The sequence below is a fragment of the Anarrhichthys ocellatus genome, unplaced genomic scaffold (assembly GCF_004355925.1).
Source record: "Anarrhichthys ocellatus isolate YVR2014 unplaced genomic scaffold, GSC_Weel_1.0 scaffold6, whole genome shotgun sequence".
NCBI classification, from domain to species: domain Eukaryota; kingdom Metazoa; phylum Chordata; class Actinopteri; order Perciformes; family Anarhichadidae; genus Anarrhichthys; species Anarrhichthys ocellatus.
In genome coordinates this window covers 370,877-384,479 of record NW_022280036.1, presented here as the reverse complement: position 1 = coordinate 384,479, position 13,603 = coordinate 370,877, and positions in this window count along the sequence as shown.

The window sequence follows — 13,603 nt, the reverse complement described above, 5'->3', positions numbered from 1 at the left end:
CTCTACATGTATGGATACATGTGTCGCCTGTCACATGTGTCGCCTGTCATGCATGCTCTTGAAAAATGTATTTTGTTTCATGTACTGTATATTGACAGTAAAAATAACCACTCATGGATGGATTAACTGGTTTGGGGGCCCCAGGGCAAAAATGTGCAGTTGGGCCCCTGATACCCCTAAACTGCCATTATACCATACTCGTGTACTAGAACAATACCTGACCACAGGTGTTCTGTACGACAGTTAGTTTGTGCTTATTTTATTGAGGAAAATGCACCATGTGAGCAAAATATAATCTAAAATGTTCTGAAGATGTCAGTGACACAGAAATTTATAATAATACAGGATCCAGTTGATATTGTACTTCAGTGGTCCTAAACAAAATTGCGAGTACTCAAATAACTATTATAAAATTCACTTTTATAATGTTATAAAACTATTGCCCTTTGACAATGTTCCACCTAGTGCTCCCGCTGGAGGCCTGTAGAATGTCTGTGTTGACTGGATATGCAGTGTGTTTCTGTTGGAAATGTTTTCGGGGGTTTGTGTGTTTTGGACTTTGCATCATTTCTGTATTTGCAACAGGTTTATTGTTAATGTTAAATCAACATTCATTTAAATACATTTCAATTTAATGTAATGTTAATTTGTTATGGCTTTCACAGCACTTTTATATTGTTGTATTTGTTTTATATTTTCTTATGTGTTTTAAATTGTCATTGTTTCTAAAGCTGCAACACGTTTCTCTCCATGGAAATATTTTGGGCTGTTTGCCCTCCTCGGCCACCATAGATTCAAACTGTGGGACATTTTTTGCATGTCAGACCCCTCTCCCTCTCTCCATCATTTCTACATTGTCAACTGTCAAATAAAGACCAATCCAAAAAACAATAATTCAACTTTAACCAAGTGTTTTTAGCTACCTAAACTTTGTGTTTGTTATGCTTTCGTTGCCGGGAGTGGATACTGTAGGGAAAATAGAAACTATACATCAGTGAATGTTTTGCATCTATATTCAAGATAACATTTTGTGACTTATTTAAAAAAAAACTAAAAAAAAGCCTTTGTTGGGTACTTGAAGGCAGCAGCAGAACTACATCATTTTTGCAAGCCTTAAACGCTCACTGTTGTTGTTGTAGTCAAAGCTGCAGACCAGTAGAGCCAGAGCGTAGGAGAGCAGAGAGTGAATATTTCAGCATGGTTGGAGGCCATTAGTGGTGTCAGTGTGAGTGGTGGGATGAGGGTGCCTGTGTGTGTGTGTGTGTGCGTGTGTGTGTGTGTTTGGGGGGGTTGGGGTTAGCAGATAGCAGAGCACATCTGGTGGTGAGGCTGGGAGGAGGTGGTGGTGGAGGCGGGTGGGGGCCCAGGGTGCAGCCCGTGGCAGCTCCCCTTCCCGTACCAGCCTCTAGAAGGGAGCTGCCTGTCTGTCGCACCCTGATTTATACACGGCTAATGTCAGAGGAAAGCAATGTGGAAACTGTGGCATAAACACTGAATGCCGGCAGAGTTTAGAGATTATGATTCAGTGTCTGGGAGGACTGCTCCTCCAACAAAGCTATGACCGCTCCATCTCTCTCTGGCTCACACACACACACGCTGACACACACCAGCATTCTCCAGTTTTTTGGGCTTATCTCTACGGCTCTCATTTTTCAGGGCAATTTCTTGTACTAACCCCCTCCCTCTTTGTGCCTGGTTCAGGTAATTGTCCCAGACTTTTTGTGTTATCGCTTCTTGTTCTGCTCTTTGAATTATCGGTTGTATAAATCATGCCAAACCAGACCGTTGTCACAACCCCAAATTGGTGTGTTCTGTGATAGCGTTCATGGTGTACTTGGTTGACTGTCCAAAAGTGTGAGGAAACACAAAGTGGAGGTCCTTAGTGATACTTTTTTTTTCCTCATTTATGCTTGAGTGAGTGAATGTGTGCGAACCTACAAGCTACACAGCTGCCTTTTGTGTGTAGGTGTTTTGCTGCTTATTGTGCAAGGCTGCACGGAGGCCCTGAGTGCAGCCAGCCAGGCAATGAGTTCTCCCAGCATCTGAAACATTAATGCAGAAACCCGATTAGCCATGCCATCACAGGCCTCCTGCTCGTTGCCTATTGATTTTCCTTCCGTTCGCCCTCCTCCTTCAAAAAGCCGGGAGGGGAGTCTCTTAAGAGCCAGAGCACCTCTCCTCCTCTCCCAGGCCTCCTCTGGCCCGGGCCTTCTCACCGATACAGCCCTGCTGATTTCTACTGAGACTTCGGAGGGGCTATAGACTTCTGACGATAACCCTAGGTGCTGTAGGAGTGGGTTTTGGGGGAATGGAGGATAGAGATGCTGGTGGAGTTGGGAGGGGCGCTCGAGTCAGTCAGGCTGTGGAGCTGCAGTGATCATGGAGGGCTAATCGGCTTGATCAGTATGCCGGGGTGGAGAAGTGTACACTCCAGAGAGAGAAGCTGTGTAATCAGAGATGAAAGTTGTTCAGGGTCTGGTCAGCTTGACTCTCTCTCTCCCCTCTGGTTTCACTGACCTGGAGCGCTTTCACTGAAGGGGGAGATGAACGTCTCTTGGCTTAGCCCAGAGATATGGTCTATCCATACAGTTGTCAAGCTCGGGGAACTTGGCTGAAGGTTCCTTGTTAAATAAGGTGCGTTGAGAATGTAAACAAGAACCCTGTCCAACTTTGTCAGGAAAAGTAACTACAAGGTGAAATTTTACTTTTTTACAGCCAAACCAACAAATTCTAATTCGCAGCTCATCAAATAGTGGCTTGAACAGACACTGTTTCCTTGTGCTTCAAACCAAGTACCTTTCTAGAGTCAATTTGGACACGTCAGGTCAGTTTCTGCCCGTTACATGCATAGTGTCTTTTCAGAATAAACCTCAGTGTTGAGGCGTACAGCTTCCCCTCTTTAGATGGGACAAAACAACTTGGTTAGGTTTTGGAAAAGATTGTGGTTTGGGTAAAAATAAGTAAGTTTGTAAAATATATTTGTTACTTAACTTTCCACGTGTTAGCGTTGGTTAAGTACATTACAAGCAACAAAACTAAAGTAAAATAAGTCAACAATGACTTAAATTCAATTCAAACTCCCACTGTGACCTCCTGCCTAAGCAGACTTTAACAAAGTAAAAAATAAAAATGTTTTACTTTGTTAAAGTCTGCTACGGATAATATTAATCATATATATAATATAAACTGCAGTACACTAACAACTTAACACAGCCTTCCTTAACTGTGACACAACACATGAAAAGACAGCCACAGAATGAAAATATATAATAATTTATTGAAATTGAAAAAGATTTGTTGTCTCAAAGTCTCTTAGTTCAGACACTACAAAATATATACCATCTATCTTCAGCTCAAAATGGAGCATCATGCTGCGTCACTAGTGGCCAGTTAGGACATTCCAATGGAAAATGCAATCAAACTGAGTTCATTGCTGACGCTCACTCTCGTCACATTCAGTTAGGAAAACAGTGACACCATATTCTCAATGAGACAAGCAGCCTCATTGTCATGACATGACATGGCCAAAGGGGGCCACCTAAAGGGGATATTTGGTGGCCCTGGAAGATCTGATTTCCCTCTCTATGGCACTCTCTGTTGTGATAAAATGTATTCTGCTTTTGCTGATGATATTGTGCTACCAACTACTCATTGAGACTCAACTTTTCTGCCACTTAAAATCAATACGTGGCTATACCATGGCAAGGGACATCAGGGCCTTTGAAGATAATAAAAGAACTCTGTGTTCAGTATAGTTTTGGTAGTATCGAAGACAATCATACCCTGCGGTTCAAAACATCTTCTTGGTATTTTGATTGTGCACTTACCCAGATGAAATCCTGTCAGAGTTGCTGCCTTGGCTTTGGGTTCTCTCATGCAGCTCAAGTGCTTGGCCTTACATCCCTTTGTGCTGCCAAATTGCACGGCTGCATGTTTAGAAAAAGGACAAACCAAAAGTGATGATGAAACCAAACAATCAAGATCAGATAGTCTGTAGGAAAGGAATTTGACTGATTTTCAAGCACTTCTTTCCCTGTATAGTACAGGTTAGAGCTGCCACAATTCATTTTATTTGAACACAGTTGGTGCTACATAGATTTGAGTGTGATGATGACTAGACCAGATAACTGAGGGAAAGCGCTGTGGATTTGGCTATTGTCTCATGCTTAAACAGACAATGTGTAGGCAGGTTAAAGTAGCTGTTATTTGCCTCATGAACATGATACACACTCTGCAGAGAGCTCCACATTACTAGAACAGCACCACCTGGTAGAGAAGACCTCCACTCCCATATTTCTGGTGCGGAGTTGAGAACAGCATGACTTATCAAGAGCCCGATGAGCGTGTTTGGGAGAATGTCTCCGTGTGAGAGAGAGGGAGAGAGTAGGGCAGGAAGGACAGCAGCCAGGGAAAACCTGCGCTCAAACATCATTGCTCACGGCATAATCGCTGTTAAATAGGTTGTTGACATACACAGTCGGCTGTGTGCAAACATCTCATTTGGCCAATTATCCCCTTCGCCGAGGTGGTGCGGTCTAGATGAGGATTGTAAGTGAGGATTCGGCAGAGTTGGAGGGAGTTACTCTCTCCTGTGCGGTGTTAATGGAGCTACCAGATGTGTTTTAAAGGAAAAGGAGCAGGAGCACCAAGAGCACTGGGTGGCCTGCCACATGTCCAACCTGGGAATGTGTGTGTGTGTGTGTGTGTGTGTGTGTGTGTGTGTGTGTGCGTGTGTGTGTGTGTGTGTGTGTGTGTGGGTGTGTGCGTTTCAGTGGGTGTGTATGAGCGTGTGTAAGCATACCTTTGTCCATGAGCATGTCTATGTGTGTGCAGGTGTACAGGCAGGCTCTAATGTTTATTGGACCACCCCAGGGCGCTACTTGCCGCAACCAACCCCTTAGCCACCCCGCTATACTAACACCTACACACACTGGCAGAGCGGAGCGACAGCTTCCATCGCACTTGAAAACGATCATATGATTGATGATACTTGGAAAAAACTGGTGACTCACTGCAAACATCGCCGTTATCAGCGTTTGCATTTCCATCTGTTTCCAGTACTGGTAATTGAATAAAAGTGGAATGATGTGAGTGCTGTGCACCAGAGAAGACAGAAGTCCACAGCAGGCCATAATGGATATGTGTATGAGATCTGAGTGCTTTCTTTGATTGTCTGATTGTGTGTGTGATTCCCCAGTAGTGATGGATAGCTGGGGAAAAGACCACCCCCCACCCTAAGGCCACAGGCCCCTCCTGCTCTAATCAATGACATGTTAAGCTGGCAGGCTTTTGAAGTGAGGGGTTCCAGAGGGGTGCTGAGGGGGTGAAGGGTAGTGGTGTGTGTCTGTGTGTGCGTGGGAGGGAGGGGTATGTGACAGAGGAGTTGAGGGGTATTGATGATGTGCGGCAGTGGGACACAAGGGAGAAAAAAAAGCGAGCGAGGGATGAAGGGAGTCCAGAGGCAGGCTTTAGGTGGGGGGAAGGTTGACATGGAGTAAAAGCCAGTCTGGAACTCATCACAACAACTGGAGTGACTGGACGGGTAGCTGATGGCTCACCCTGATGGGTCCCAACAGGTCACGCTCAAACCCGTCCCCAAACAGAAATCCCAGCATGTCTCTTTTTCTAGCTCTCCAAGCCAGTAAAGTGTCTAGCATACAAGGTATTGGAGGAAATGTTACTGGTTCGGTTATCGTGTGTTGGCAGTTCTTTTTCCTGTATAGGAAGTACTACATTCTTGTACGACACAGAAACTATAGCATTTGGTCTAGGTGGATAGGGTCAGGCCTATGATCCTCAGCATCATCCTTAGCCATTCTATACATTTTTGAGATATCTTGCTAACAACATCAGAGAAAAGACAGATGATCTCGCAAGTACTCATTGCCTTTCCTGGACTTGGGATTGGTCATGGATCTATCATAGTAGAAAATGAAATATTGCTTCCAGGAAGGTCTGGTGATGTCATTCTGTGTAATGATTAGCCATGTAGCCGTATTTATGGAGAAATGGATCTTCGGAAGAATGGGCATTTGTTTTGGGGATAACAGGCTGTTGGACAAATGGCCTATTAGATCAATGGAACGTTTTTTTGACTATTGGGGTTTTGGTATAATGGGCCGTATGAACTATTGCATGACACCGGTGGAGGTAGTGATCTGAGGAAACACAGGGCTGAAAGAACATAGGACTAAGGAAGGGCTGAGGGAACGTAGACATGCTCCTGTTTGGATGAAGGACATACAAAGTGTGGGACTTTGTCATCAGAGATGTTGACATACGGAGTACTGTCATAAACTTTTCATTCTTATGCAGATGATACCCAATTATATCTATCGATCAAGCCACACGAAACAAACTTGTTTGCTAAACCTCAAGCATGCCTTCAGGATATAAAACCCTGGAAAACCTGGAAAACCTGAAACTTCCTGATGTAAACTCAGACAACACTAAAGTTATTATATTAGGCCCAGAACACCTACGAAATAAATTATCTAATGATAAAGTTTCTCTAGATGGCATTGCGCTGGCATCCAGCAGCACCGTAAAGAATCTCGGAGTCATCTTTGATCAGGATTTGTCTTTTAACTCCCAAATAAAACAAATTTCAAGGACTTCCTTTTTTCACCTGCGTTACTTTGCAAAAATCAGGCACATCCTGTCTCAATGCGATGCAGAAAAATTTGTTCATTCATTTGTTATCTCTAGACTAGATTACTGCAATTCCTTATTATCAGGCTGCTCTAATAAGTCTCTTAAATCTCTCCAGCTGATTCAGAATGCTGCAGCACTTGTACTAACAAAAACTAAGAAATGAGATCATATTACTCCTGTATTAGCTTCTCTGCACTGACTCCCTGTAAAATCTAGACTTGAATATAAAATCCTTCTCACCTACAAAGCCTTAATTGGTCAGGCACCATCATATCTTAAGGAGCTTACCATATTACCCCACTAGAGAGCTGCGCTCCCTACATGCAGGGTTACTTGTGGTTCCTAGAGTCTCAAAAAGTAAGATGGGAGTCAGAGCCTTCAGCTATCAAGCTCCTCTTCTGTGGAACCAGCTTCAAGTTTCAGTCCGGGGGGCAGACACACTCAAGAGTAGGCTTAAGACTTTCCTCTTTGATAACGCTTATGGTTAGGGCTGGCTCAGGCTGATAGTTAGGGCTGGCTCAGGTTTATAGTTAGGGCTGGCTCATGCCTTGGACCAGCCCTATATAAACTGCTATAGGCCTAGACTGCCGGGGGACTTCCTAGGATACACTGAGCTCCTCTCTCCTCTTCTCTCTCTCCTTCTGTATGAATTCATGTCCCATTAATACACATTACTGACTTTTCTTCTTCCCCGGAGTCTTTGTGCTTTCTCTCCTCACAGGTTTCCATGGATCAGGGTTATACTTTTACTGTGGTTCTGCCTCCTGCCATGCTCCTGCTGACACCCACTGCTAATATCATTATTATTATTTGTCACATTACTATTACTGATACCATTACTGCTTTTATTATCAATATTATTCTACTATATCCACTGCTGCTGTTTTTATTAGGAGACGTAATTTTTCCATCATTATTCTGTTTGTTAATCTCATTATATGAATAATTTACATCATATGCATTAAAATAAGTATGTTTCATACATAAAATAACTAGCCAGGATCTTTCAATAAGGTGTTTCTGTAGAAACAGACATATGCAGGCTTCTCTCCACCAAAGTACAGTGCAGCTTAGTGTGCTGGAGCACCACTGCAGACGCTGACAGCGGCCAGATCCTGGTGTGTTGAAACAGTGATCTGGGTAGGTATGAGAGCACGGTGAGTTCGCACTGGTGCTGTAGAGGCTGCAGCTGAGCGCCCAGAGCTGTGGGATTGTGGGATTGTGTCAGGCTGAAAGGGGATCCAGCACAGGGCAGAGAAACACAGCAGCTCCCCCTCACTGCTGGAGCACACCGCTGACATGCTGCCAAGTTCTCAGGGCTCCGCAGCGCGTGCACGAACACACACACTCGCACACACAAGTGCAAAAAGTACATATTCATACAGAGGTGCGCACAGTCACATGGCATTTACACATACACGATATAACACACACATCCATAGTCATAAACATTTGCACAAAAAATACACACACATATAGGATCCACAAATAGACACACACAACATAACATGCACAAAGTTACAAATGTACAGACTCGCACTTCAAACTAAAGCTTTGCTGAGTTACAAAAAGCACACATAATATCCTAAAACATGCTCCTCAGTGAGTACTGAGAGGTGCAGAAATGGGGAGGGAAGGAGAGCACATTTTCACCAGCAAAATGGATTTATTTTGTTTGCAATTCATCTCATCTCTGCAGCAAAGTGTCAAGGTAATTCCAATTCAATTCCAATTCATTTTATTTTGTACAGCCCAAAATCACAAATCACAAATTTGCCTCAGAGGGCTTTACAATCTGTACACATACAACATCCCCTGTCCCAGGACCCTCACATCGGAACAGGAAAAACCCTTTAACCCAAACCATGATCTGTTCCTAAGCCTAACCAAGTACTTTTGGTGCAAAAGCAGTGGCGGCGGGTGGGAAATTTTCTATGTAGGACTGTGCCACATCAATTTCAGCAAACATCCCAGTATGATTTAATGCAAAAAGATTAAGGTATCAAATCGCATTACTAATCTGCAGTTAAATATTTAACATTTATTCCAACATGAAAAAAAGCAGTAAATAACACTTTGACAAACACGTCAGGACATCTTAAATAAATAAAGAATAATATTCTGTATAATATAATAACAAATAACATATATATCATATAATAATATTCACTATAATATAAAACACACACACATACATATAATTATTTATTTATAACTTTATATCCATTTCTCAGACAGGTGCTTCATGTCCCTCACTCCCGTAACTGTCATGCTGGATCTGTCCCCATTGTTTTAAAAAGCTAAATGAGTTATTAGCATGACTGCATCCAGCGAGCCAAACCTGTCTGGTGTTCAGCTACTAGAGAAGCTTCGTATGTACCGCTTCCCTTTTCCGCTAGTCTGTTGTCTGATTGTGAGGTCAGGCTGATCTGGGATCAGCTCTTTCACCTGCAGTGTCTCCGCCAAAGTTCTCCTCTCAAACGGGTCTTGGAGGAGCAGTGCTCGCGCTCGCCTGTAGAGACTAGTCCGGACGGGAACGCGCAGTTTGGGCAGCTGAATCTATTTGAGGACGCTGATTGGCTAAATTGTATGTCACACATTTATATCTTTCATCAGCAATTGGCTAAACTGCTTCATAGACCCGCCTCTTTTGGGCAGTTTCGCCAGCACACGCGGAGAGGACCTGCTGGAAAAGCATATATTTTCCGCAGATATCATATTTTACACATATTAATGGGTGATTCCATATTTCAAAAACACAAATATTGACAATTTGTATAGTTTAACATAATTATTTATTTTATTTTCTTTGTTGTGGCTCAAGGTGGGGCTGCGCCCTAGCGCCCTCTATTGACCAGCCGCCACTGTGCAAAAGTAAATTTAGTGAATAAGTAAACCCATGTTGGAAGTTTATTTTGAAGAGACACTATGCATGTGGCATTCATGGATAGAAAGGTAACTAGAGTGTCATTGTTTGAATCGTAGGGCCACCAACTGAGTTGTATCGGTAGTATTTGGTGTGCTGATTTAGTTTTGTTTGTACATGTTGTTGTCTGCTTCCCCTCAATATAATAGAGTCAGTATAGAGAATATAAGGTGCTTGAAGCACTGAAATAATTACATTAATAAAAATGTACATGCATCGTGTCTCTTAAAAAACAATTTGTTATATATGATTTACAAACTTTACTGTGATCAGCTTTTATTGGAACTACATTTCAAGGGACTGTCTACAAATGGCCCGACAGACCGACCACTCAGCATGACCATCGTCAGCCCCACCAACTGCACAAAATATCACTGTGTCTGAGTTCCAAGATAATAAACATTATTCAATACTGAACTTCTGTGTGGAATTCCTGATCACCTGCTGCAACCAGAGAGATCGGTTGGAGGACTGCGTGGGTGCAAAGTACCCAATGCAGTATCCCTTGAAATCACATTCGTTTTAGATGAACATGATGTGTACAAATAACATCCAGTGTTCAGTGCTTTGTGTGGGGAAGCAGAATGTAAGGTATGGTTGGTTAGGGAAAGATTATTATGTTATGGTTCATTTAAAAAGGCGAACGTCAAAAGCAGTTCTGTGACATAAATTCCAGTCTCTGCATGAAAGTTGGACCTGCTACACATCCATCCACCACCCTGACTTCGACACTGCCACAGCAATCTTTGTATTACATAGTTTTAGATGTGACACACACACACACACACACGAAAGACAGCAAAGACATACGAACAGAAAAGGATGCATTTCTTATCACTGTGAAAATTGGTGGTGAATGTGTCAAACAAACAAGGAACTTTCACCCAGGAAACCGCTGTTGGTGTCCTATATGGAACCCAAAATACATAGATAGATAGATAGATAGATATACTTTATTCATCCCCAGGGGAAAATTTGTTCAATAGTTGTGAGTTTATGGTTGTCACGCTTGTTACGAACAAAGGTCCGCTAAATGCGGTTGTTCTTTATCTACAAAGTCATTATAATTATTACGTTATGTTGTGGTGTTATTATTTCAACCCAAACCATAATCTTTTTCTCACCTTAACCAAGACTTTTGTTACCTGAACACAACGTTAGGTTCACAACCCTAACCACATGGCATTGTGCGTTTCTACAAGCATATGTAGCTTAGATGAAACATGTTTATGAAACGTATTTTTGGTTCAGAGAAGTTAACATTTAACAAATCTATGGTTTGTAGAAATGTACAATTCCTAAAAAAATTCTGGGATATTTTTGGTAAACTTCATCCTTTTTTTGTTTTTAATCATATGTTAGTTGACTCTGGACATTTCAGTTTCGTCTTTGTTGTCAGTAAACTGGCTGACAAACACTTTAGTCCAGTTTTAGTCAATAATGAGCATTTAAGAATGAGTAAAATGCTTCCAGGTAAAGCTGAAGTTGTACAGCTAGCTTCAGGCTCCACCACTGTTGACTCTGCACTGTAGGTGACTTTACCTTAAAGAAGACCCAGGTATGCAGGAGGAGAAGTCGTGAATTAATGTGATTGTTAATGTGAAAAAAAAGTTAAAGAACAAATCAGCTTTTATTGACACAACTTGTGATATATATATAGAAATATATGTATATTTCTATATATGTACATTTCTACATATTGGACCTGTATATATACATGTAGTATTGACACGAACTATGAATTTGCCATGATTTTGTTGAAATGTCATTTCTAGCTCTCACTCTGCTGCTTATTGCTTGATTGGTTCATTGTGACACCATAAGGTGGGCCCAGTGAGCTCTCCCATTAGTTTTAGTGTGCATCAGCAGCAGTAGCAGCTCTCCCAGATGGACCTTCATAAGATTGGTATTGATTGATTCCTCTCAGTGGTGGTGATAGTATGACAAACAGCAGTCATTTCCCACTGACCCTGATCACTTTGGCCCTCTAGCAAAGCCTTTATCACAAGAGTGTCCGAGGTTTCCTGGAAGTGCTCTTCCGGCACTGGGGACCCGTCAGACCAATGAGCCAGCGGATCAAATGACACTGCGGCAACTGCCTAATGACTCTGTGTCGTGGCTCCAGGATGTGACGGTGACAAATCTTGGCTGGTAACAGCAGGCTCGTCCACAGAAATGGCTGGGCCCCTGAAAAGGTGTGGTACATGGGCTCTCTTAAAATCTGCTTTACTCATATCAACCAGAGGTTGCATACAGACCCTGACATGTAAAACAATTTGCCATTGCCACACCGTCGAACCTGACACCCCAGTGCTCCCACTACAATCTTCCCTTCTTTAAAACAGTTCAGTCTCCAGCTCCATCTGTTTGTCTAAGAATAAGTAGACCTATAGAGCCTGTAGTGTATTATCTTTCAGTTTCACAGAAAGTTAAATTGATCATCTGTAAGATTCAAACAGAGTCAAAACTGCCTGCACAAACTGCATAACACTCGCATTTCAATCTTGCTTTGCGTGCGTAGCCGTGAACCAAATCTTATTTTAAAGATTCAGGCTTCTTTTTCCTTCTGTTTGACAAGCTTCTGATATTGTGTTTTGGGCCCTGAACGCGACCAAAACCACCCTCAATACTGAGTCTGAACCCATCCACATCCGCTTTAGGTATCCCTAGTTTTCGACCTGTCAGGGCATGTCAGTTTCCACTCATTACATGCATACTGATTTTTCAGAATAAACTTTTATGTTCACAGGAAACGTACAGTTTCTGAATGTTACATATATACAGTCAAAAATAAACTTCTAATGTAGGTTTACTTAGTTTTTAGGTATACTTGATTAGGTTAAGGCATTGATGTGGCTGAGGTTACCATAAGTATGTTTGTTATGTAAAATAACTACGCTTGTTACATAATTGGTGACGGAAAGTACAGAGGTTATATCTATCAAAACTGGTAAAACCTCAACATTCACTTGGTCTCACATGGGACATGAACAGCAGTCTCCTGGGTGAAAGTTATGTCCATTCAGCCTCCAGTCCCACCTACCCTACAGGATTATCTTGGTCTTTAAACTACGTCAGACGATCTTCCTCTGCCGCTAAACTGCATGTGTGTCAGTGTGTGCGGTTTGTTTTTCTCATCCAATCTTTGGTGCCCTGTTTCTGCACTTCATTTCTCAGAGATCACCTGTTCATGAGTGTGGCATTTCCATCCTCTTATTGGATGTTATGGAAGTGTAAGTCTTATGGAAGTGTCCTGTTTGTGTAAGAAAGTGCTCTTTTCTTTGTTCAGAACGGTGGTTATTGTTTCATATAGGGCCCTAAATAATGAACATTTCCATGATGCATTTATTGTTGATTGTTTATCAGTCACTTAAATTATCAATCGTTTAGTATATAGTTTCTTGTATATAGTGAACACTGTCCTGTCGATCAATTACTGTATTACTCAGTCCTTATAGCACTATAGTTTCATATAAAGTTCTACCCACCCACTTCTATTATCGTCATTTCCTTTGTCTTAGGAGAAACAGTTGGAAGGTGGAAGTTGCAAGACTGACATTTAGTTATAATCAAATGCTGAAAGCTGGAAAGATTTCTACAAATCAAACTGTCCTGTTTGAGCCTGTTCTGTTGTCCTTTGTGAACGTATTCAAACAGTCTACAAGTCACAGCAAATGAAGCACTTTGAAATATGTCAAACTATCATAACCTACCAAAGCTCATTGAATATAATAGTGCTCAAGGAGCCACCCTGCTGCAGACACAGACAGTGCCACATCAGCACTGTGTGTGTGTGTGTGTGTCTCTGCATGTGGGCGCATGTGTCTCTCATCTGTGTGTGTGTGTGTCTATGTGCTCTAAATGCTGACTGATGTAACTCAGGCTTTGTCAGCCCTTTGGCATAGGTGGAACAGGTGTGACTCTGCCACAGAGCGTGGCTCAGACAAGCCATATCACGGCACAATGAGGTCATTGTGCAACACACACATTCCTGCACAGGGCCCTCGGACTTTTACAGGCGGG